Source organism: Canis lupus, chromosome 4 (assembly GCF_003254725.2).
Source record: "Canis lupus dingo isolate Sandy chromosome 4, ASM325472v2, whole genome shotgun sequence".
Classification (NCBI taxonomy): domain Eukaryota; kingdom Metazoa; phylum Chordata; class Mammalia; order Carnivora; family Canidae; genus Canis; species Canis lupus.
Genome location: NC_064246.1, coordinates 10,336,032 through 10,357,595, shown reverse-complemented (window position 1 = coordinate 10,357,595; position 21,564 = coordinate 10,336,032). Strand labels below are relative to the sequence as shown.

At 45.3% G+C, this 21,564-nt stretch overlaps 2 long non-coding RNA genes across 2 annotated transcripts; one reads left to right on the top strand and one right to left on the bottom strand.

The window, feature by feature from the left end:
• Window positions 1–2,368: 2,368 nt before the first annotated feature.
• On the bottom strand, window positions 2,369–2,764 carry LOC112660863 (uncharacterized). The gene is made up of 2 exons (XR_003137271.3): window positions 2,597–2,764; window positions 2,369–2,520 (listed from the first exon to the last, which is right to left on the bottom strand). It is a non-coding gene; the product is annotated as an uncharacterized LOC112660863 (long non-coding RNA).
• Window positions 2,765–2,795: 31 nt separating this feature from the next.
• Window positions 2,796–11,253, top strand: LOC125754909 (uncharacterized). The gene is made up of 2 exons (XR_007410021.1): window positions 2,796–2,931; window positions 10,900–11,253. It is a non-coding gene; the product is annotated as an uncharacterized LOC125754909 (long non-coding RNA).
• Window positions 11,254–21,564: the final 10,311 nt, after the last annotated feature.

Sequence of the window (21,564 nt, the reverse complement as noted above, 5' to 3'; positions counted from 1 at the left end):
TGCTGAGAAAGTTTAATGATGGGTAGCAAAGACAATGGGACTAATCACTGTATCACTGGCAATCTCCCCGACTCTTCCTAATTGTTTTGAATTCCTGTTCTTTGTGGTGCTAAACCTGGGTGTGTCTAATTTAGGCCACTCTGCTGCCCAGATCCTCCATTCATGTGCAAATGATTGGTTTGGGAAGTCAGAGACATTTGGGTCTTTAAGAATAAAGTTAGATGACAATGGAGAAAGAAATGTTCTCTCATCACTGCAACCCCAGGGCAATCCTGCTGGGGACCCCTCAGTATCTTGCTACATGCCAGCCCTTCCCAGTTTTTGCAGTCTTAACTTCACATTTTAATTTTAATATTAAAATCAGTAGCTCAGTTTATTTTGAATTTGATAGTCTGTGGGGTTTTTTGGTTCTGTTCAGAGCAAATGAGCATTTTCCTTTTAGTCTTTAGACAGTTGTATAAATGGATCTGTCAGTCAGATGTAACAAAACACACAGCCCCTTTTCCTCTAGATGATGATAAAGATTGTAAGAATGATAATGATGATTGATGGCCATGGAGCTGCCTCATCTGGGCTGCTCCTGCCAAGAGTTGCTAGGGGTTTTGCAGAGGAACATTCCTTCTCCTTAGTGAGGGAGGAGCTGGGTGTGGCAGGTATGAAGGAGACAAATTATGAGTTCTTTAGGTCTATCTGCTTGATCTCTCAGAAAGCCACCTAGGAAAAACTAGAATTGGTGATGCTGGCACAGAAATCTCCACCCCATCCACATTCTTGGGGATACCATGGTGAGTTCCTGCCATTTGGCATTGGGCTGCTGAGGAGGATGAACCAGGGCTGGTTAGACAAACAACCATGTTGTGACGTGGGTGTGATGGCCTCACCAGGAGTCCAGAGCTGCATATCACCCCATACCTCAGCCTTCTTTCCTTGTGAGGTATTTCTGCCTGCTCAGGATGCTTGCAAAAATCAAAGGAAAACATGCTCTGGAAATACCAGGTGATGATGAGAATGTTAAGAATTTAAAGCTTTTTCTAGAAATATGGTTCAGTATTTTCTCATCAACAACTGAAACTAAGTCCTTGGATGGCTCAAATTGTTGGCGCTGGCCAGACCTCTTCCCAGGTCTCTGTTAGAAAGCATTCCTAGTGCCATGACATCGACCCTGATGGCTAAGCGTCCTTTTCCCTGAGTTTGCCCTAACTACTGATTCCTTGAACTTCTGTGTCTCCTTGTAGTCCTCTTATAGTCTATAACTGCCTCTGATTTGGGCCAACTGCCCTGTCCCACTGTTTCACAGATGTGTTCTCTTTTCTTTCTAATTAAATCATAAACCATACAAAGGATAGTGTTTGTCTTAGTGCCTACAAACTTTGCCTCTCAGGAAATTCTGCTGTTGTTAAAGACCAGGCTCTGAATGTCTGGCAGAAGGGTCCTTGGAAGCCTCAAGCAAAGTCTAGCATGTTCATTTTACAGTGGAAGAAAATTCACTGAAGAAAAGCTGAGCGTTCATGGTATATGATGGCATTGTTAAGCTGCTTCTTAGGGCCAGAAGACTTTAATTATTGGATCTTGTTGCTTAGCCCCTTTCTCAGTGGTTGGGACTCAGGGGTAATTTTTAAAAAAGCATATTTTCTAGGTCAGAGCTTCTCAAACTTTACTGTGCTTCATCATGGGGGCTTGTTGTATGTGTTGGGTTTTTTCATGGGTTTAATTTTGGGACATAGTTAAGTCAAGAGTAAAATGTGCCTGCTAACCACAAGTCAGAATGAGGCGTCATTCTTAGCCAGGCACAGACATCATGAGGAGACCAGATTTCCCCATTTTGAGGGGGCTGCCCCAGCAAGACTCAGGCACAGAAGATCAGAGAATGCATGCTCTCTGCCAGTCAGCTTGCCCCATGAGGAAGAACTCATGAGGCTGGGAAGAAATGTAGTTACTCCTCCCATATTTACTGATTAAATTAAACTGCTTCTCCCTTAGGGAAGAATGAGAATGTACACGGGCCAAGAGAGGCCAGGAGTGTTAGAGCGTTGGAGCTCCACGGATACACAAGAGGGTAACGGAAGTGTCCCCTTTCTAATATTCCCTGGATTTTGTCTTGGTCTCTTAACCTACCAAGCTTATTCTCAGAAGATAGGAGGCTATGGAGATAATCCTACACCCAGCTTTAGGAAGTCTCTTTTGGGAGTTTTCCTGAAAGCCACAGAAGTCAGGCCACACTTTATAAGTTATGATCTGGTAGATTTGGGGCAGGAAGAAGGTATGGTATGGTTCAGAGGGCAGTCTCTGAAGTCAGATTTTTTGGGTTCAAATCTTAGCTCTACTCATTTCTAGTCCTGGCTGCTATAACAAAATACCACACACTGGGTGGCTTAAAAACAGAGATTTATTTCTTCACATTCTGGAAGCCAGAAGTCAGAGATCAAGGTGTCAGCAAGGTTGGTTTCCTCTGAGCCTCTTCTGGGCTTGTAGATGGCCATCCTCACTGGGTCTTCTCTGTGTGTGTTTGTGTCCTAATCTCTTTTTATAAGGAGACCAGTCAGATTGGTACCTTGAAGGCCTCATGTTACCTTAGTTACCTCTTTAAAGATCCTACCTTCAAACGGTCACATTCTGAGGTCCTGAGGTTAGGGTTTCAAAGTATGAATCTTGAAGGCAGGGGATACAATTCAGCCCACAATGAGGACCTTCTCTAGACCTGTGTTCTCATCTGTAACACAGAGAGCACACAATGCCTACCTCAAGAGGCTGCCCTACTTCCTGATAGAATGTCGTCTATTGTGACACCTGGCCCTGCCCTGGAATGCCTGTTGGGCTGATGGTGGAGACAGCCACCCTCTTTCTCTCCAAAGCTCTGGCCTGTGGGCAGGATGCTCTGGAGAATTCTCTGGGGTTCTTCACGTTGAGCGCAGCCACAACTCTGGGAGGGAGGTCTGTACTATTTTTTCACTCTTTCTTTGGCACTAAGGGAAACTCAGTGCGATTGCATTTGGCTTCCTAAGGTTAAAGGTTGTTTTAATGGTTCCCCTTCCTGTTGTCATTGCCTCCCTGCAGGACCACTGCCTCCATCTGCTCCACAGAAAAGAACCCTTTTCCTGTTGGTGACTGAGACTTCTGGCTCTTTCCTCTCCTCCACAAGCCCTTATCTCTAAGCCTGAAGGGATTTGCAAAGTTGGAGGAGAGCAGTGGGCAGTCTGGTAGTTACAAGGGGTAGACAAAGTGACTGAGAAACAGGATAATCCTACCTTATCTAGCAAGCATTAAGAGTGTAATTTCAAAAGAGGAAACACAAATGAGTCCTCTGAACCAATTTTGACATCCGCTCTTCCCCACCAATCAGAGAAGGTCCCTCATTCACGCCCACTTATTGATCTTGGTTCCCTAAGAAATATGAGTGTGGAGGGGTACATTCTATCCCTTTTAGGGGGGAAAAAGTATAATATTTTGTCCTTAAATAGTTATTTTAGAGCTTAGGTAAAATATTCAAATGAGGATATTCTCTTAATTAGAGAACATTATTTGTTCATCTATTTACTATTTGTTGGAACTACTTTGCAAAAAATAGAACCAGCTCCACGAATGATGCGCAACTGAATAAGAATATCTGCATTCAAAAAGGTGATATCTGATTCAGGGAGACAGCACACATCCATGTTGACATTAGAAACTATAAAAAAGGGGCATCTGGGTGGCTCAGTCCGTTAAGCATCCAGCTCTTGATTCTAGCTCAAGTCATGTTCTCAGGGTCCTGGGGTCCAGCCTGTGGGCCTGCTTCCTGTACAGCACAGAGTCTGCTTGTCCCACTCCCTCTCCCTCTGCCCCTGCCCCCTGCTCACTCTTGCATGCTCTCTCTCTTACAAACAAACAAACACCCTATAAATAAAATGCAAAGTCTCAGAGGGAAGGTGCTTATAGGGTGGTGGGCATGCAAGCTCCGGGGCAGGGGCAGGATTCCCGCAGGGGCATCCGGGTGCCTGAAGCAGGACTGTGGGCCCAGGAGCCAGGGCGAAGCAGGGTAAGGGGTGGTGGGCAGGCTCAGCAGGCTGCGGGCTGCAGGGGCACTCGGGAGGTGCTCAGAGATGCCGGTCAGGACCCCGTCCTGGAGGAATGGAATATCAGACCTCCCACAGTGTAGGTAGGAACTGCAGAGGTACATGCATCAGTGGAGTCCCCCCATTGATATTTCCCTCCTAGGGGGATTAACCTGGTAGCCAGCCATAGGATGGATTGTGGTGGTTTAAGATTAAGGATGGGATCTACTGCAATATTTTAGGCAAGAATGAGTGAGAGCCTGCACTTTGCACTAACATAATGCAGAAGCATGGTCAGAATAAAAACTTTTTTGAGACAATAACTTTTGGTTGTGATAAAAGCCTGTCTTGTAAACCAGCTGTCTTGCACACTCTTTCACTCTCATCCCCTTCTGTCACAACCTGGAAGGCTATGTGTTGGGGATGGTGGCTCCTAGGATGGAAGGAGCCAGATCTTTGAGCAATTGGTATAGCAGAGTCCTTCCCAACACCCAGCTACATTATTTTTTATGTAAGTTGCTGCATGTGTACTTTGTAAGGACTAAGTTTTTTAAAGTTAAAAAATAAAAATATGATAAAAATGATATATTCCCACCACTGAGATATAGACTAGGTTTATGCCTAATAGATTAGGCATATACTCCTGGCTTTTTTTTCTATATATGTATGTGTGTGCACATATATACAATTTTTTAACCAAAATAGGATAATACTGTATATACAACAAATACGTTTGTATATATTAGGTAGGTAAAGATACATCCATACATACACAGTGCCTAATTTTTTTTAGCCAAAATGAGATTTTACTGTAAGTCTATTATCTATCTTCACTCACCCACACATAACACATGTGTATAGATGTGTCTTTAATGAAAATCAGATCTAATTGTATATATTGTACTGTAATTTTTTTCAGTCAATGATCTTCACTTTTCCATTTCAATAAATTTCTAATTCATAAAGAATGATCAGGTCATATTCAGATTCTTCCAATTAGCCAAAACATTACATTTACTGCTGCTTTGTCTAAACAGCATTAAATCCAGGATGGTAACTTGTTTTTATGTCCCTTAAGACGCCTTTATTCTAGAAGAGTCCCTTTTAAGATTATACCGATTTGTCAAAGGGACTTAAGCCTGTAAGACATCCTATTTTCTGGAAGACTATTTTGTGTGCTTCATGAAGCTTATATCTGAACACTGCTAGCTAGAATAGGTCGCAGCTGGTCACAAAACCCAATCATACCTGCTTGACCCATGACTGGATTAGAGTTATCAAAGTCTAATCTCTCTATTTTATAGATGTATTTTCCCATTATGACTACATTCCCTGAGGTATTCCTGAATGTATAGTTAGTTCTCCACCAACTCTTCTCATAATGGCTTTAACATCAACTGATAAATTAAAACATATGAAATGATTTTTGAAATATTTTATTTATTTATTCGAGAGAGGGAGAGAGTGAGTGACAGAGAAAGAGAGAGAGAGAGAGAACAATCCAGGGAAGAGGCAGAGAAGCAGACTACCCACTGAGCAGGGAACCCATCATGGGGCTCAAACCCAGGACCCTGGGATCATGACCTGACCCCAAGGCAGACACTTAACTGACTGAGCCACGCAAGTGCCCCTGAAATGATTTTTTAAATAATTCTATAATTCATCCTATATAAGTTGGCATTCTTAAAGTATCATTTTTTTTTTCTCATCCACTGAGACTGCTCGAATATCTCAAAATCCATGGACTACTAAAGGCAGGAAAATGCTTACCTCTTTCTCTTTAATTGTCCATTTTCAAAGTGAGGCATTGTTTTAATATGTACTCAAATGGGGTGATAAATGGGTTTTCTTTACTTTTTTTTTCAAAAATTTTGTTGTGAATTAGCAGATTTTCACTGATTCAATATATTTCAACCATCATAATTACTATATTTTTTGATGATTAAACTGTTGTGACTTTGGCAAGTGGGCCCTTTTCAAGAGGTCTCTTATGTCCCTTTGATATGACCCCATTAATATTTGAAAGTTTCCTTACTTTCTAGTAACACAAGGTGTCCCAGGCTCATCTTGGACCTGATTCAGACAAAAATTAGCCATTTCCCCAAAGACTTCTGATTCTTTCAGGGGAAATGGTGACAGAGACCATATTCTGATTTTTAAAAATCACCTTTATTTATTATATAATTTATATTCGATAAAATGCATCCATTTTTAACAAATGTGTATACATGTATACATCATCACAATCAAGAAACAGAACATTTTCATCAGCCCCAAAAGTTTCCTTCTGCCACTTTGCAGTCTCCCATCCCTACCCCTCAGTAACCACTGAACTGTTTCTGTCACCATAGACTGATTAACTTTGAGTATGTTCTATAATATAATGTAAACAGAATCATAAAGTAGCTACTCTTTTGTATATAGCTTTTTCTCTCTCAGTAAAACTTTTCCCTTTGGAGTGGAGATAATTTTTTAAAAACTCAGAAAAAAAATTCACAGAAAAATTTTAAGTATAATCCAAAGAACATTTTAAAACCATTTCTGATTGAGTTGCCGAAATGCCCATTACTCCAAATACATTTAGTATTTCCTATATTACACCATCAAATCAGGATACTAATATTGATACATTTCTACCATCTAATCCTCAGATCCCAAATTCCAGCAATGTCTCAATGCCAAAAGAATACAAATCAGAATTACATGTTCCTTTTAGTTGGCATATCTTTTTAATCTCCATTTTGGAAGAGTTTCTCAGTCTTTGACTATAATATTTTAAGGTTACAGGCTATTTCTTTCCTTCTTCTTTTTTTTTTTTCTTATTTTTTAGAGAAAGAGTGCTCACATGAGTGCTTAAGCAGTGAAGGGTGGTGGGAAGGGCAGAAGGAGAGAGAGAATCCCAAGCAGACTCTTCACTGAGCCTGACGTGGGGGTCCATCTCACCATCCTGAGCTCATGACCTGAGCTGAAATCAAGAGTTCGACACTCAAATAACTGAGCCACCCAGGCACCCCGAAGCTATTTATTTTATACAATAACCTTCAAGGTGTATTTGTCTGATCCATATTTCGATTCAGATTGTGCCAACTCTGGGAAGAATATCACAAGTAATGCTGTGTTCTTCTCATTACATAGTATCAGATAGCACAGGATTTCCATTTATCCCATTACTGATGAAGTTCATGTTGCTCATTGGATTAATGTGGGCTCTCCTAAGTTTCTCCACTGTAAAATTATATTTAACAGAATAATAATAAAAGCACAGCATTTAAAAATGTGTGGCAAGTAGCTAAAGTTTATCAGGAAGTTTATAGCTTTAAGTGCTTATATTTGAAAAATAAAAAGCTCTAAATCACTGAGCTAAAGAAGCTCAAAAAAGTGATAAATTATACTCAAAGTAAATAAGTATCACAACTGATGCTACAGACATTGAAAGGATACTAAAATAATAATATAAACAACTTTATGCCAATTAATTCAACCACTTAGGTGAGATAAATTCCTTGAAAGATATATTACCAAAACTGTAAAAACTAGAAATTCTTAACACACCTGTATCTATTAAAGAAATTGAATTTAGAGTGAAAAACCTTCCCCATAAAGAAAACTCCAGGCCCAGAAGGCTTCCACATTGAATTTCATTAAGCATTCAAGGAAGAAGTAATACCAAGCCTACACAAATTCTTTCTAAAAACAAAGGAAGAGAGAACATTGCCAAGCTAGCATCACCCAATTCCAAAATCTGACAAAGACATTAGGAGAATAAAAAACTGTTAACCATTTTTTCTCATGAATATAGATGTAAAAATCCTTACCACTGTATTAGCACCACATTATGTGGAAGACCGTATAATTATCTCAATAGATGCAGAAACAGCGTGTGAAAAGACTCAGCCTTTTGGAGTTTAACAGTGTTTACCAGGTCTCTCCACTTTTTCTGGTTGAAGCTTGAATCTGTCCTGGCCCTGTATGCATTCTGTTTATGGCACCCTTACAGTTCCTGTCCTGCTTGTGGCATTCTTTTTGTATTTGCTAGGGTTAATATTCAGTACCAAACTTAAGGAGCCTCCTTATGCCAACTGGTGGACTCTTTCTCTTCCTGGTCCCTTCCTGTCCTTTTCCCTAGCTCCACAACTTACAACTGACCCCAACTCCTCCTATTCCCATCTCCTCAGACCCCATCTTTGCTAAGATCCCTTTCATCAGCTGTCTGCAGAAAGCTGAAGAGCCTGTAGACCTCATCTCTCTCAGGGATCCACCATCCTCCTGCCTGCTGTCCATGTCTGCAAATAGCCATTCCGTATATTTTGCTCAGATCCCCATTTGTATACTCTTGGCAAGGGGTTTTGCAGGTAGAATCACAGTAAAAATCGAGTAAGGGATCAAGGAGAATTCAGTTATTCAGGTGCCTTCAGAACGCAGAAGGAATAAAATATCTCTTAGGAATAAAGAAAAAAGAAGTATTCTTATTTATTTATTTTTTAATTATTATTTTTTAAAGATTTTATTTATTTACTCATGAGAGACATAGAGGCAGAAACATAGGCAGAGGGAGAAGCAGGCTCCCTGTGGGGAGCCTGATGTGGGACTCAATCCCAGGACCCCAAGATAACGCCCTGAGCCTAAGGCAGACACTCAACCACTGAGTCACCCAGGTGTCCCAAGAAGTATTTTTTAAAGCAGCAAGTATTTGAGTTGGATGCTTGAAAGAGAAATGCTGGAGAGTGACTGAGGGTGTATAAGAAATGTTCGAATGTTCAAAAATGCAGCTTGGCGAGGGTAACCAGCACAGGGAGCTCTGCTTGGGATGGGCACAGGGCTGTGAGATGAGAAGCAGTTGGTGTGCATGGAATCGCTGAGGAGACAGGAGAGAGAGGGTGAAAGGAAAAGAGGGCCAGGGCCAGGATCTTGTGAAGAACTTAGGCTGTGTTGAAAGGGGAAGAGCCAGCAAAGACACAGAGGATAGAATTTCATGGGGAAGTTAAGGAGTCAAGGAGTGTGTGTTAAAAATTGCATCTGGCAATGAAAAGGTCATCGGTGGCTGTGGAAAGCCTTCCAGTCAAGGTGGGGGTGTGACCTTGACTGCAATGGGTTAATGGGTAGTGAGTGTTGAGGAAGTGGAGGCGGGAAAGAGCAGGTGAAAGGAAGAAAAGAGAGCTCGGGGCAGCTGGAGAGTGGTGAGTAGGTGTCCTGCACTTAAGGGAGACCTAAGCAAGCTTTTTCACCAAGGGAGTCATCTTTCCCAAGTCCTGCTATAAATCTAACTTGCTGGTGTTGTGGGTGTTTGGATAATAGAAATTCCATTTCCATTTATTCGTGTGTATATCTGTTTACTGCCCGCCTTATTCCAAGGAATCCTCACTGACTTGGCTTCCAGTGTGTCTTGGATCCCCTAGACCCAGCCTCTCTTATGTGCCCACATTTCATTGTGCTACAAAGGATGACACAGGTCTGTGCATAAATAGCCAGTTTCCAAGGTTGATGTAGGCTATCAGAGCACAGAAGAAAAGGGAATTGTAACAGGAACACATAGACACCATCTTTCTCTCCTTGGGGAGCCTAATCTTAGTAGACAGAAGGAATCCTTTTTGGCTCAGCTGCTCCTACAGATTGCTGGCCAGCCAGATCAACACCAGGTTCTTCCCTTTGGTCTCTAAGGAGCCTCAGAAGGACTGGTCAGCCCATGTCCTGCCCCACGTGGTATCTCCCCTTCTGCTGCATGGCCCTGGGCCAGGGTCCCTGCCATGATGAGAGACCCCTTCTCTCTCAAATGTGCCTCACTCTGTTTCTGGCCTCAGAGTTTTGTGGCCGTCCTGTGGGCTCCTATTTTATGTTAGCTGTGATATCTGCACAGTGTCCATGGGCCAGGCACAGGGCTGTTTGAAGAAGACACTGTTACCTCAGTAGACCCCAGGTCTCTTGAACAAACTCTACCCTTTAGTGCTTTTTTTACCCGGGAGACTTCCAGGTCCCCACACAAGGCCGCCATCCTTCCTGGACATGCTGAGATAGCTTTAGCTCAGCTTTTGATACACCTTCTCTTAAAAATGCAGGCAGTTGCTAAGAGCTCCTTTGCTTTCATCTAGTCAAATTTCCCTCCCTGCCCATTCCCACTGTCAAAAGTCTGAGTGTGAGCCTTGAGAGGTCAGATGTCATGTCCAGAGTCACACAGGCACATGTGATGGAGGAAGGCCTGGCTTCTCACTGAACTCTATGGTCTTACCAAGGATCTGTATCTTGCTGTGAAATTGCATGTTCTTCTAAGTCATCAAAGTACTATAAATAACACCCGGTATAAGCCAAATTTCTCTCTGCAGCCTCAGAGGTGCTTCAGGGAATTCTGTACAGTTGGAGACCAAATGGTTAATTCGTCAAGTCCACAGATAGCACTGGGCTGGGAACTCTGAGCTTACCTATGGTGTTGCTGGACTTTTTAATTTGCAGAGACCATACAAAGGGACAGTGTGTCCAGTGCCGTACCCAAGTGTTGCAAAACAGATACTTTCATATTTCAGAATCTTTCATGGTTTATACTTTGTATATTTCAGAGTTCTTGGTCAGGATCAGCTAATTATTTCTTTGAGTTTTTTGATAGTGGGTTAGGATTATTGCCCCTTATCTGAGAAATGGAAAAAGCCAACCGTCTGTACCAAGGGAGTGTTTGTATCCTGGATTGAAGAGAAAATCAGAAGTACAACCAGTAAAGGGCTCACGCCCACTGACTCTAGGCCAGGGACGCACATGGGCAGTGCTGACTTTCCTCCAGCTCAGGGAGGTCTTTCAAGGCCAACCTCAGAATGACATGTTGTGCCCAAAGCTGTCTAGAATGAGGATAACTTTTTTTTTAAGACTTATTTATTTATTTCAGATCTGTGTTATCTTGCCCTATGACATGTTCAGGAAGAAAACAGTGGCTCACTGAAATAAAAGGAATGTGAGAGCCGGGAAGGAGCAGAGGGAGAGGGAGAGGGTAAGCAGACTCCCCGCTGAGCATGGAGCTGGACTCAGGGCTGGATCTCAGAAGCAGAACCTGATCACAACCTGAGCAGAAACCAAGAGTTGGATGCTTAGCCGACAAACCATCCCAGCGCCCGGAGGATAACAATTTTTAATAAAAGTGAAGACCTTCAGCTCTCAAGTATTCCCTTCACTCAGCAAGTCTGGTCAATCACCCTCCCTGCCTGCTCCACCCCATTGGACACATAAAAATACTACTTATCCATTCCCTCCTCTGAACATCCTGAAAAAACCAGATTCTATTACAGACAGAATGCCTGAGTCCCCTCCCCTCCACTCCCTCCCCATTCATATGTTAAAACCCTAACACCCAATGTGTGTACTTAGAAATGAGGAGGAGGTGATAAAGGTTAAGTGAGGTCATAGGGCAGGGCCTCATATGCTGGGTCAGGTGCCCAGATATGAGGAGGCATTGACACAATAGCTCTCTGCCCCATGAGAACACAGGGAGAAGGCAGCCATCTACAAGCCAGGAAGAGGGCTCTGACCAGGAACTGACCCAGGCTTGGGTCAGTTGATTCAGACTTCCAGCCTCTGGAATGTAAGAAAATAAATGTTTGTCATTTAAGCCATTCTGTAGTGCTTTGTTATGGTGGCCCAAGCTGATGAATACAGCATCCTAGAGTTGAAGGAGACCTCAGAGAGGGTTCGTTTAAAATCTCTATTTTGGGGGCACCTGGGTGGCTCAGTTGGTTGAACAACCAACCCTTGGTTTCTGCTCAGGTCATGATCTCATGGTTGTGGGTTCAAGCCCCAAGCTGTGCTCTGCACTCAGTACAGAGTCTGCTTCAGATTTTCTCTCTTTCTCTCTGCCCCTGCTCTGCTCTCTCTAAGACAGACAAATAAAATCTTTAAAAAAATAAAATCTCTATTTTGAAAATGAGGAAATTGAGGTGAGATGGAATTTGGTGGATGTCGTGCTGCCTTTAAGTGATAGAGAACCAAAGCATCGGATTTCTTACCATGCCATACTACATCTTATAACCCCAGCTATCTGTACCCACACCCTTCCGTGACAGGCTGTGCTACTCCTTTTATTTCGATGAGCCTCTGTTATCCTCCTAAACATGTTACAGGACAAGATAATACAGATCTGAAGCATTCATCAAAACATGATTCCAATCCAAAGCTTTTTAGGCCTGAAAACTCAAATGTTTAATGGAGACAGGCAGGTAAATGTGCCAAGTGGCTGGGTAGAAAGCAATAGGGAGTAGTGGGGATTGTGGCAAATGGGCAAGCATATACTGTAGAGCATTTAAATTCCAATCTAAAAAATTTTTGCTTTGTCCCTAACAAAACACATCTGGCATACAGGCTTCCCTTTTGCCATCTCTATCAGGGTAGGCCAAGCAAGGCCACCAAAATAAAGAAATTCTGAAATCTCAGTGGCTTGTTACAATAAAAGTCTATTGCTCATTCATGTCACATCCTGATGTGGTTGGGGGTTGGGAGGGGCCCTGCTACACAGATCTGGCTCCTTCCACCTTGGGGAACCATCATTCCAATACATGGCCTTCCAGATTTTAGCAGAAGAGGATGAGGGAGAGTGTGGAGGAAGCTGGTTCAAGGGCCAGGCTTAGATGTGGTGTCCCTCATTTCAGCCTTCACATGGGAGAAGCCTGTGAGAGCCAGTCCCATGGCTCCTCCTAGGAGTAGGGGAGCTGGATGCATAACCTTTTGAGGCAAGGGCAAACGTGAAGTGGTTTGTGAGCACATAGCTCTGTTTCTGCTTTAGCTGCTCACAGATGCGATGCCACACTTCATCACATGTGAGTCTATCAACCACCCCGGAGGCAGGATGGTGACCTCACTTTACTGATGACAGAACTGAGGACCAGAGAAGTCAATCTACCTCTCCCAATCACACAGCCACTAAAGGAAGGACAGAACTCCTGCTCTCCAGCCCCTCCAACCTGCTGTTCTTTAGTGCACTTCCCAGAGCCACTGAACCGGCAGATGTCTAGCTCCTGGCTAGTCCACTGAAAAGGGGGGTTATATAGTGGTAATACCATCCCTCTAGCAGCAAGTGCAAAGCGCTTTTCCTAGCCAAAAGGTCCAAAAGCCATCAGAGATGTCATGGCTGCTTCTTTGTGAGCTGAGGGTGGCTAGATGTGGGGGGAGGATGCTGGGAGTCAGAGCTGAGGGCTGGAAAGTCTTTGAATGCCATTGGGGGCCATGCAGGCACCCCCAATAGTTAAGAAGGATTAACTTAGTGTCTACCCATGTGCTGCCTGGTGTCCCTTGGTTCCAGGGACAGAGGTTCAGGTTTATTTTTAAGATTTTATTTATTTATGAGAGACACACTGAGACACAGGCAGAGGGAGAAGCAGGCCTCTTGCAAGGAGCCCGATGTGGGACTTGATCCCGGGACTCCAGGATCACGCCTTGGGCTGAAGGCCACACTAAACTGCTGAACCACCCGGGCTGCCTGAGGTTCAGGTTTATAAAGCAGGATGTGGGATCCACACCAGGACAGCTAAGGAGAGGTGAAGAGAGTTGCTAGCGGATTTAGGGGGTATAGAATGAGAAGTGCAGTCAAAATGTAAACACTAATTTGTAGGATTTTGGTAGAGACAGACTCAGCACTGTGCTCTTCAGGCTGCTTGTTGAGATGAACTGAGTCTCATTCAGGGCATCTCAACTCAGGAGATGGAAAATGTTACTTTAAGAACATATATGACCTCATGGGATTGCAAAAGAGACAAACAAGCAGTCCAGTCATGAGCACCCAGGCCATGGTAACAGGCAGGCCCCACCGGTGGGCCTGGAGGCTTCTCCTGCTCCTGTAGGCCCTGCTCTCTGTGATGCTCCACCTTCCTCCTCCTGCCCATTGCCTGCACCGGGTCTGGTGTGCACACAGGGTGGCCCGTCGCCCCCTCATTCAGCAGAAGCAGGTGGCAAATTCCCTCTGTGAGAAACCCAGGTTGTGGTAAGCACTGTGTCTGATGCGTCCACATAAAGACAGAAACGTTATTTTAGTGACATCTTTAACAATCCTGAGGCATCTTTGGGGGAGGAGGGTGACATAAGGAGAAAATGGGTCACTGATCTAAAGCTAAGTCTTAGTTTGAGGAGCAGGAGGGCCTGGGAACCTTCCTGAAGCTGTGGAAGAAATATGTGTACAGGAACAAGTATGTTTTGTCCCCCCAAGGGAAGATATCCACAGTGTTTTCATTACCCCCTCAGAGGGCTTTACACCTAAACATGATTAGGGACCCCAACCGCCAGGCACAAGGGTGCTCCCTATGAGATTGTTAAATACATGTTAAATTGATTTGTTTCTGATTTGTAAAGCAGTCAATGCTTCTGTGAGAACAGAGTGGAATAGAAGGCTAGATAGAAAAGCAGAAAACAATTGCATCTTCACTCTGCAGAATCTGACTTTCATTGAGCATAGACCATATGTCCTAGTTGCTGAGGCTACCGCAATGGTAAGAAAGCAGACCCTGGTCTCTTCCCTCACGGAGATTGCTGTCCGGTGGGTAAGATGGAAATGGACCACAGCAACGCAAGCAAGCGAACGGAGAGGGTGTTAGGTGGCGGTGGGCGTGACAGATGCAGCGGGACAGGCGGGAGGCCTCGCTGCTGAGGCGGCACCAGCGCCGTGGCTATGTGGGCAGGGCTGTCCAGGCGGAGGAAGGAGGCTGGGGGCAAGGCTCTGAGGCAGGGGCCTGTGGATGCGTTCCCCATGGGTGACCGCGCCCGAGCGAGCTGGCTTGCAGAGGTAATGCCACGGGTTCCAGATGTTCCCCCTGTGGAGCCTGATGGAGGGTCAAGAGAAGGCACAACTCCCACGGGCTCTCTGGCTCAGTGGGCCGGTCGGTATGTGCCATCTGTCCCCATGGGGTGACCCGCTCTAGGATCCTCCAGAGTCTGACCTACACACGACCCAGAACATGAGCAGAGTCAGGGGTGAAAGGAAAAGAAAGGCGTGTTTGTTATGGAAGATTTAGAAAACACATGAGTGAAAACAAAGAACGGGGAGCTTGGATGCACAGGCTCACTCTCCTGTTTGGCCACAGGGGCAGGTGGAAGAATCATTATCTGGGGCTGCTGGCAGTGAGCCCTGACTATGAGCCCGTCTTCTTTCTGCTTTCAAAACAGCTGCATCTCATGGCTCTCCTTGACCTCCTGAGCTGTTGTTAAATGCAACCAGACACGTGATTTAAAAGAGGCTCTGCAGTCGTTATTCTGTGGTGTCATCAAAACTACGCCAGGGTGGCTCTGGTGGGTGTGGCAGGCTCATTCTCACAAAGACCGAGGACCCTGCGGGGCCCTCCGCTCACAGCCCTCCTGCATCTGATGGGGGCTCAGGCTGCAGGCTGCGTGGGGGCGGGGAGGGAAAGGGGGGACTTGCCTCATTCTAGCAGCCGGTCTGTTTTTACTTAGGTTACACGAGATCATTATTTAACAGCATGGCCACAGGGGAGAGAGCTTTTTCCAGGTTCCTGATGTGATAAAAGACCTCTTTCTTGATGAGTAACAAGTTAGAATCAAGGGGCTGCGTGGCTGTTACTGAGAGCTGCAATCCCAGGCAGCAGAGCACCCTGCTACAAGACTGGATATGGAGCTGGAAGCATGCGGAGAAGGAAAACGTTCTGGTCATTGAGAATGTGTGGTGTTTGGGCTTTAAAGATAAATTTGTGGTTGAAATAATAATTTTTCCCCCCTCACTAACATAAATGTGTACAACTTTAAAGAGGCCCAAGCACCAAGGCAGCAGATGGCATTTATTGAAATGCAACAACAGGCTCCTGCGAGTGGATACAAAAACTTCATGCATAAGGCAGTCCTCCCCATACTTTCCCTCCAGAAAAAACTCTGAAAACCCAAAGCAGTTCGTGTTAGGAGTTACTCCTTGAAGGACACCTGGGAGGCCCAGTGCCACATAGAGTTGGGTCTTTTGCTAGTTCTAGACTTGGATTTGGAAGAAGAACCATGGGGCTTTAACCAAAGCATAGGTGACTAGCTCTTCTTGACTTCAGGCCCAGTCTCCAAAGCGGCCACACAGAACAAACGCAAAAGCCAATCAAAAGAAGTGGAGAGATGTTTGCTTAACCAATCTGTGTGTTTTTCCTGACCATTGGCACTAAGAATTTACTAGTGGGCTGACAGTTTGCAACATTTAGAAAACATCTTAGATTCCTAACAGGTCTGTTGTGGGGTTTGACTGCTACTGGGCAGCTCTAGCCCTGTCCCCTGCTGTGGCCAGAGGCGTGTGGATGGAGGGTGGCCTGAACCAGATCCACAGGTTAGGTCTGGAGAGCCGTGCACTAGAGGATTTGGTCTGTCCCCAGGCCCCATAAGTGGCAAGAGCAGGACATATTATGGCAACTCTGTCAAGTCTAGAACTTTTTCTGGGTTCGTGTACTCGTACCACACTTGAGACTTACAATGGGCTTATATTCAATGCAACCTTCCAGAAAAATACAAAATCCCCACTTGCCAAAGCAAAGGTTTCCATCTGCATCTTGCCTTTTCTGATCTGTCGTCTCAGCAATACCCATGAAAGAGAATGCCCTCAATGGTGTTTAAGCCCTATTCAGCGTCAGTGTCTCCTGGGCTGGCTCCGGTCTTCAATTTGGGTCCAGTGATTGTCCTCTGGCATATTGGGACCTGCAGAGGTGTGTGTATTCCTTCATCACCCCCATTGGAGCAGGGTAAATGGGTCCTGTAAACACTCCTGACCCGCTTGAGTCTGTAGCTGAACTCAGAGCCTCCACCTCAGCCACCAGGTATCACGGTCCCAGACCCAGACACGGGTCTTATTGGGATTTAGAAAAGCTATTGGGCAGTGGAGGGAATGGAGGAGCATGGCATTGGAGTCTAGCAGAGTTGCAAACTGAATATGGCAGCCTAAGGCAAGCTCTTCTCCCAGCCTCTCCACACCAGCTCCTCCCCTGCTCCCCCAGCCTGCCCAGAGTCTCTGACCTTTTAGTCTCTTCCATCCAGGCAAATGTGGGGGCTTCTGGTTTAGCCCGGACTATGCTTTCTGACATGCTAGCACACATGAGCATGCTCAATAGCTGGAGGACCCATGTACACAGACCTGTAGGTATAGTAGGTGGGAGTTGGTGGGGAGGAACTCTGTTGAGAAGGACTCGAGGAACCACCCTGGCTGAGAGCTCACACAGGCCCAGCAAAGAGAGGCTGCAAGGGAACTTTCAGAAAGCTCTTTGCAAGACTCTGGGCATATGCCACCTTGCTTCAGGGCTCAGTTGAAAAAGGGTGACAGACTTGGGAAAAGTAGCACTCTGCTTTTGCCCAGGACACAGGGCTGCTTTGGGCTCTGAGACTTAAAGGGAATATTGTGTGTGCAGGTGTACTGGGGGTGCTCGGTTGTGGGAACGCTCAGACACGGGGCCCTGGCGGGGAGGGAAATAGCCGCAGCAACCCTGCGAGGTCGCTGATGCCTCCAGCAGCTTCTGAGCAGCAGCTTCTACAGAAGCCAGAGCTGAAAAGGAGAGGCCTGGTGGCCCACACTGTGTGATTGTTCAGGCTCCCCAAAGAGCTGATGTGGTGACATCTTCACATCATCATCATCATCATCATCATCTCTATCATCTCTAGCTACACCTCTCCTCTATTATCCATCCGTATGTATCATCCACCTTTGATCTTGGTCAGGTGAGGTCAGCAAAGGACTCGCTGTTATGTATGTGGAAGCAAAAGGCAGCAAGCTTTAGGAACGCCCCTGAGTTCCTCTCTCACTGGCACTGAGCCCCTGGTGGTGAGTTTGGGAACACTTCTGCAACATGGCAAATAGGCCTGAGCCCTGACTGATGGAGGACGCCTGTATCTCATAGGTGACTCCCAATCAGAGGAGGTCAGTAGAAAAAACAAGCAAGAAAAGGCTGTTTCTAAAAAGCAGACATCACTGCACCCCGAGTAACACTGGCAGTAAGCTAGCAGCAAGGGATGGCAAGGCGCCCACAGCTGGGCTTTTCCCAGCCTTTTTTTTCTCACATGCCACAGGAGACTGTTTGCTAGAAGAGGGCCTCAGTTGGCACCCCTCCACTGTTTACATTTGGTCATTAATTCCCAATTCCCATGAGTCACCCAGAGAGCTCCGCCGGTGGTGGCCATTCTGCTGTGCTGTTTTATCTGGATTGATGCCATGGACTCTATGCTGATATATTTTCCCTCAAGGAAAAAAGGAAAAGATAGCCATACGCAGGCAAAATATGTACATGTATCGTTGGGGCGGCCGCAAAGCCGGAATGAGCGAACTAGTTCAGCTAAAACAGGAGCCAACTCAAACATTAAGCCAACACAAGCTTAGGAAGTGCTATTAAAAAAGAAAGGACGTAAAGCAGAAAAAGAGGATGAGGCGGCATGCACTTTGCAGTCTTGGTTCAGATTCCATTCTGATGGTCGTCCTGCAGGGGCATCGCCTTCTGTAGTGGACCTATCGGGGCTTCTGGAGCTAAACCTCGTCCGCCCTCTCGCTGACTCACTGCGGATGACGTTGGGCATCATGGGCTGATTACCATCTCCCCCAGCGCTCTCCTGAGAGCTCTCCTTCCCCACCCCCCACCTTCTTCTGGCCTGAGTCCAGATGTGGTTGGCTTCTGCCAAACAGCTTCCCTCCTGGAACATCTGACTTCAGAGCTGAGCTAAGTGCAACAGGGGGCTGGACACGAGGCATGCAGTTTGGGGTGTGAATTTAGAGTGGTCAAGGTCACAGTTCCACTTTCAGCAGCTGTGGTGCGGCTTTCTGATTCCCTGAAGGCAGCTTCCTAGTGAGGCAGCGGTGAGTAGCCCCGGGGACTATGACTCTGGGGTTGGACTCCTGGATCAGTGAGCAGCCCCCCAAGAGCAGCAGCAGCTGCAGCAACTCTGGTGGCCAGTTCTATAGTGTGGTTTTGGGTGTCGTTCCTAGAAGCTGGGCCTCTGGTCTGTTTCCTCTGCTTTCCCACCAATCCTGTAAACCATGAAAAACCCTAAATAAATCCTTCTTTGCTTAAGCTAGCAAGGTGCAAGGTGTCTTCTCTGTGACTCTACCTCACTTTATGCAGACTGCAAAACAGAGTTGCCACATCCTCTCAACAGCGAGCAGGGTGGCATGGAGGCAACATGGTAAGTCACTCAATTGGAGCAGAATTTGAATGATAAAGGAGAACTTGTCAAATTTTCACCTTTCCAGTTTCAAAAATTCTCCCCAACCCTGATAGCTAGCTAGTCCCTTTGAGCTCCAGGGGAAATTCTCTGCATTTAAACCATGCTGGACGCTTGCGGCCCACTGGAGCTGGCTCAGCTGCTGTGAGAGCTATGTTCTCCCTCCCTCCGGAGGCAAGAGGGCCTGGAGGCTCTTGTCACAAACTCAGGTCACGGACAGTGACAAGCCAACTCCTGTCACGAATAGGTTCTTGATGGTCAGCAAATACACACAAGAAGAATTCTTCTCTAGCTCTTTCCTATGTGTGCACCTGGGCCGGGAAGCAATTCTCAGGTGGATGCTCTTGCTTTTCTTCATGTCTGCCAGTTCCCATTTTATCCATATGGAGGGAAGCAGAATAATGGCCTCCCAGAGAGACCCATGTCCTAATCCCTAGAACCTATGAATGCATTCTATTTCGTGGCAAAGGTGAATTAAGTTTGCAGATGGAATTAGGGTTGCCAAAAACTGACCTGGAGATAGGGAGATTATCTTGGAATATCTACGTGGGCCCAACATAATCATGAGGACCCTTAAAAGTGGAGGGGAGAGTCAGAGGGCGACGTAGCTGTGGAAGAACCATCAAAGATGCAACATTGCTGGCTCTGAAGCAAGAGGAAAGTCAGAGAGCTGTAGAAGCCAGAAAAGTCAGGGAAGTGGATTTCCCTTTGAGCCTCCAGAATGGATGCAGCCCTGTTGTCACCTTGATTTTAGCCCAGTGAGAACTGTGTCAGACTTCTGACCATCAGAAATGTAAAAGAATACATTTGTGTTCTTAAGCCACCAGGTTTGAGGTAATTTGTTACAGTGAGAGTAAAAAACTAATACGTAGACCTTAAATTATTCTTTCATGTGACCCCATCAAACTTCATGAGTTCATGGCCAAGAAAGCTCTCATAGGCTCATGGGGGTTGGAGAGGGAAAGTTTGCAAGCCAATGTTTTATTTCTGAAAAGACTGGCCAATAGGAAAACCATGCTTCCCTTGACTCAATTAAGAATAGAAGAAATAATATGTAAATGATATGTAAAAGCAAATTTCTGCACATTTATGATAAATGTTTTACATAATTCTATACAAAGGAGGCTCATTTGGCATCCTATTTCCACAGGATCTGTAATAAGGTGAGACGATAACTGTCCCATGTTGACAACTGAAGCCTGAATCAGTTGTAAGAGGGGAAAAATGACAACTGAAACGCCATTTGGAATTATTTCTATCAGATCTACCAAATACATTATTAAAATTTCAATGTGCTGTTTTAAACACTGTCCAAGGACTTTAAAAACCCCTTAGTACCATTATGCACTGTTCTCACAGTTGGGGGTACACTCTAATGAACATTCCTGGAGGACCAGGACAAGGCGACTCAACTCTGAAGGGTCCATTTAGGAGCTCTACTCACAAGGCCTGAAAACAGAAATTTAAGAAATGTTTGTTGGCCAAAAGACATTCAGGTCATGACTACCACTTGATAAAATGTTTGTCTTGCATTAACTCTTGCCTTTAGTACTAAGGAGCTAGTGAAGCTTCACAAAGTAAGTACCTAAAGGAGGCCTGGCTCCTAGGAGAGTCTGAGCAGTGCTACATGGTGTCTCCTGACACTGAGATGTGTTCCAACACTGGCAGGCATATTGGGGACCAGGGGAAGGTACTAGCTTGGGTTAGGAGGCATTATTGTTGTTAACAGAGGAAGTAGAAAGTGAACATTGGCTACAGGGTCTAAGAGAATAAAGCTCAGACAGTGGCAACAGCAGGGAGACCAGATGGCTGGAAGCCATGACAGGGGGAGCAGGAGGGGAGGTGGGGGAAAGCAAGGAGGGAGCAGGAGGGCTGTGTTTCTACTGCACAGCCGGACACAGCTTCCCCTTATCAAGGTGGAGCCAAGGAGGTAAGAAGGGGGAGGAGGGGTTATAAGACACAAGGGTCTCAAAGCCCCACAGGACTGGCTGTAAGGAGATGCCAAAAATTTGTGAGCAAGACCTCATCTACCATATTTTATTCATTTTAAGATCCACACTTTTTTTTCTTCTTCACATTTTTACATCCCGAAACAGGACTGCATGTTACCGTTGATGGTTTGTAATCACTGCCACTGTCTAGGTGTGAACATGGTTGTTATTCTTAGTGGCATTAACTGGACCATTGCAGGATATTAATGTTTCAATGAACAAAAAAGAACAATCTGAGAAAGAAAGAAATATGAGTCCCAGGCATTGTCTAAAGCCTTTCCATGGAATTGAATTTCAGTGGAAAACATTTTATAAATTGATCATTTCTGGTAATCATGAATCAAAACTTGCAGAATAGGTCTTGAGGACTTGGGAGAAGACCCTATAAAGAATCATGGGGCACTTTC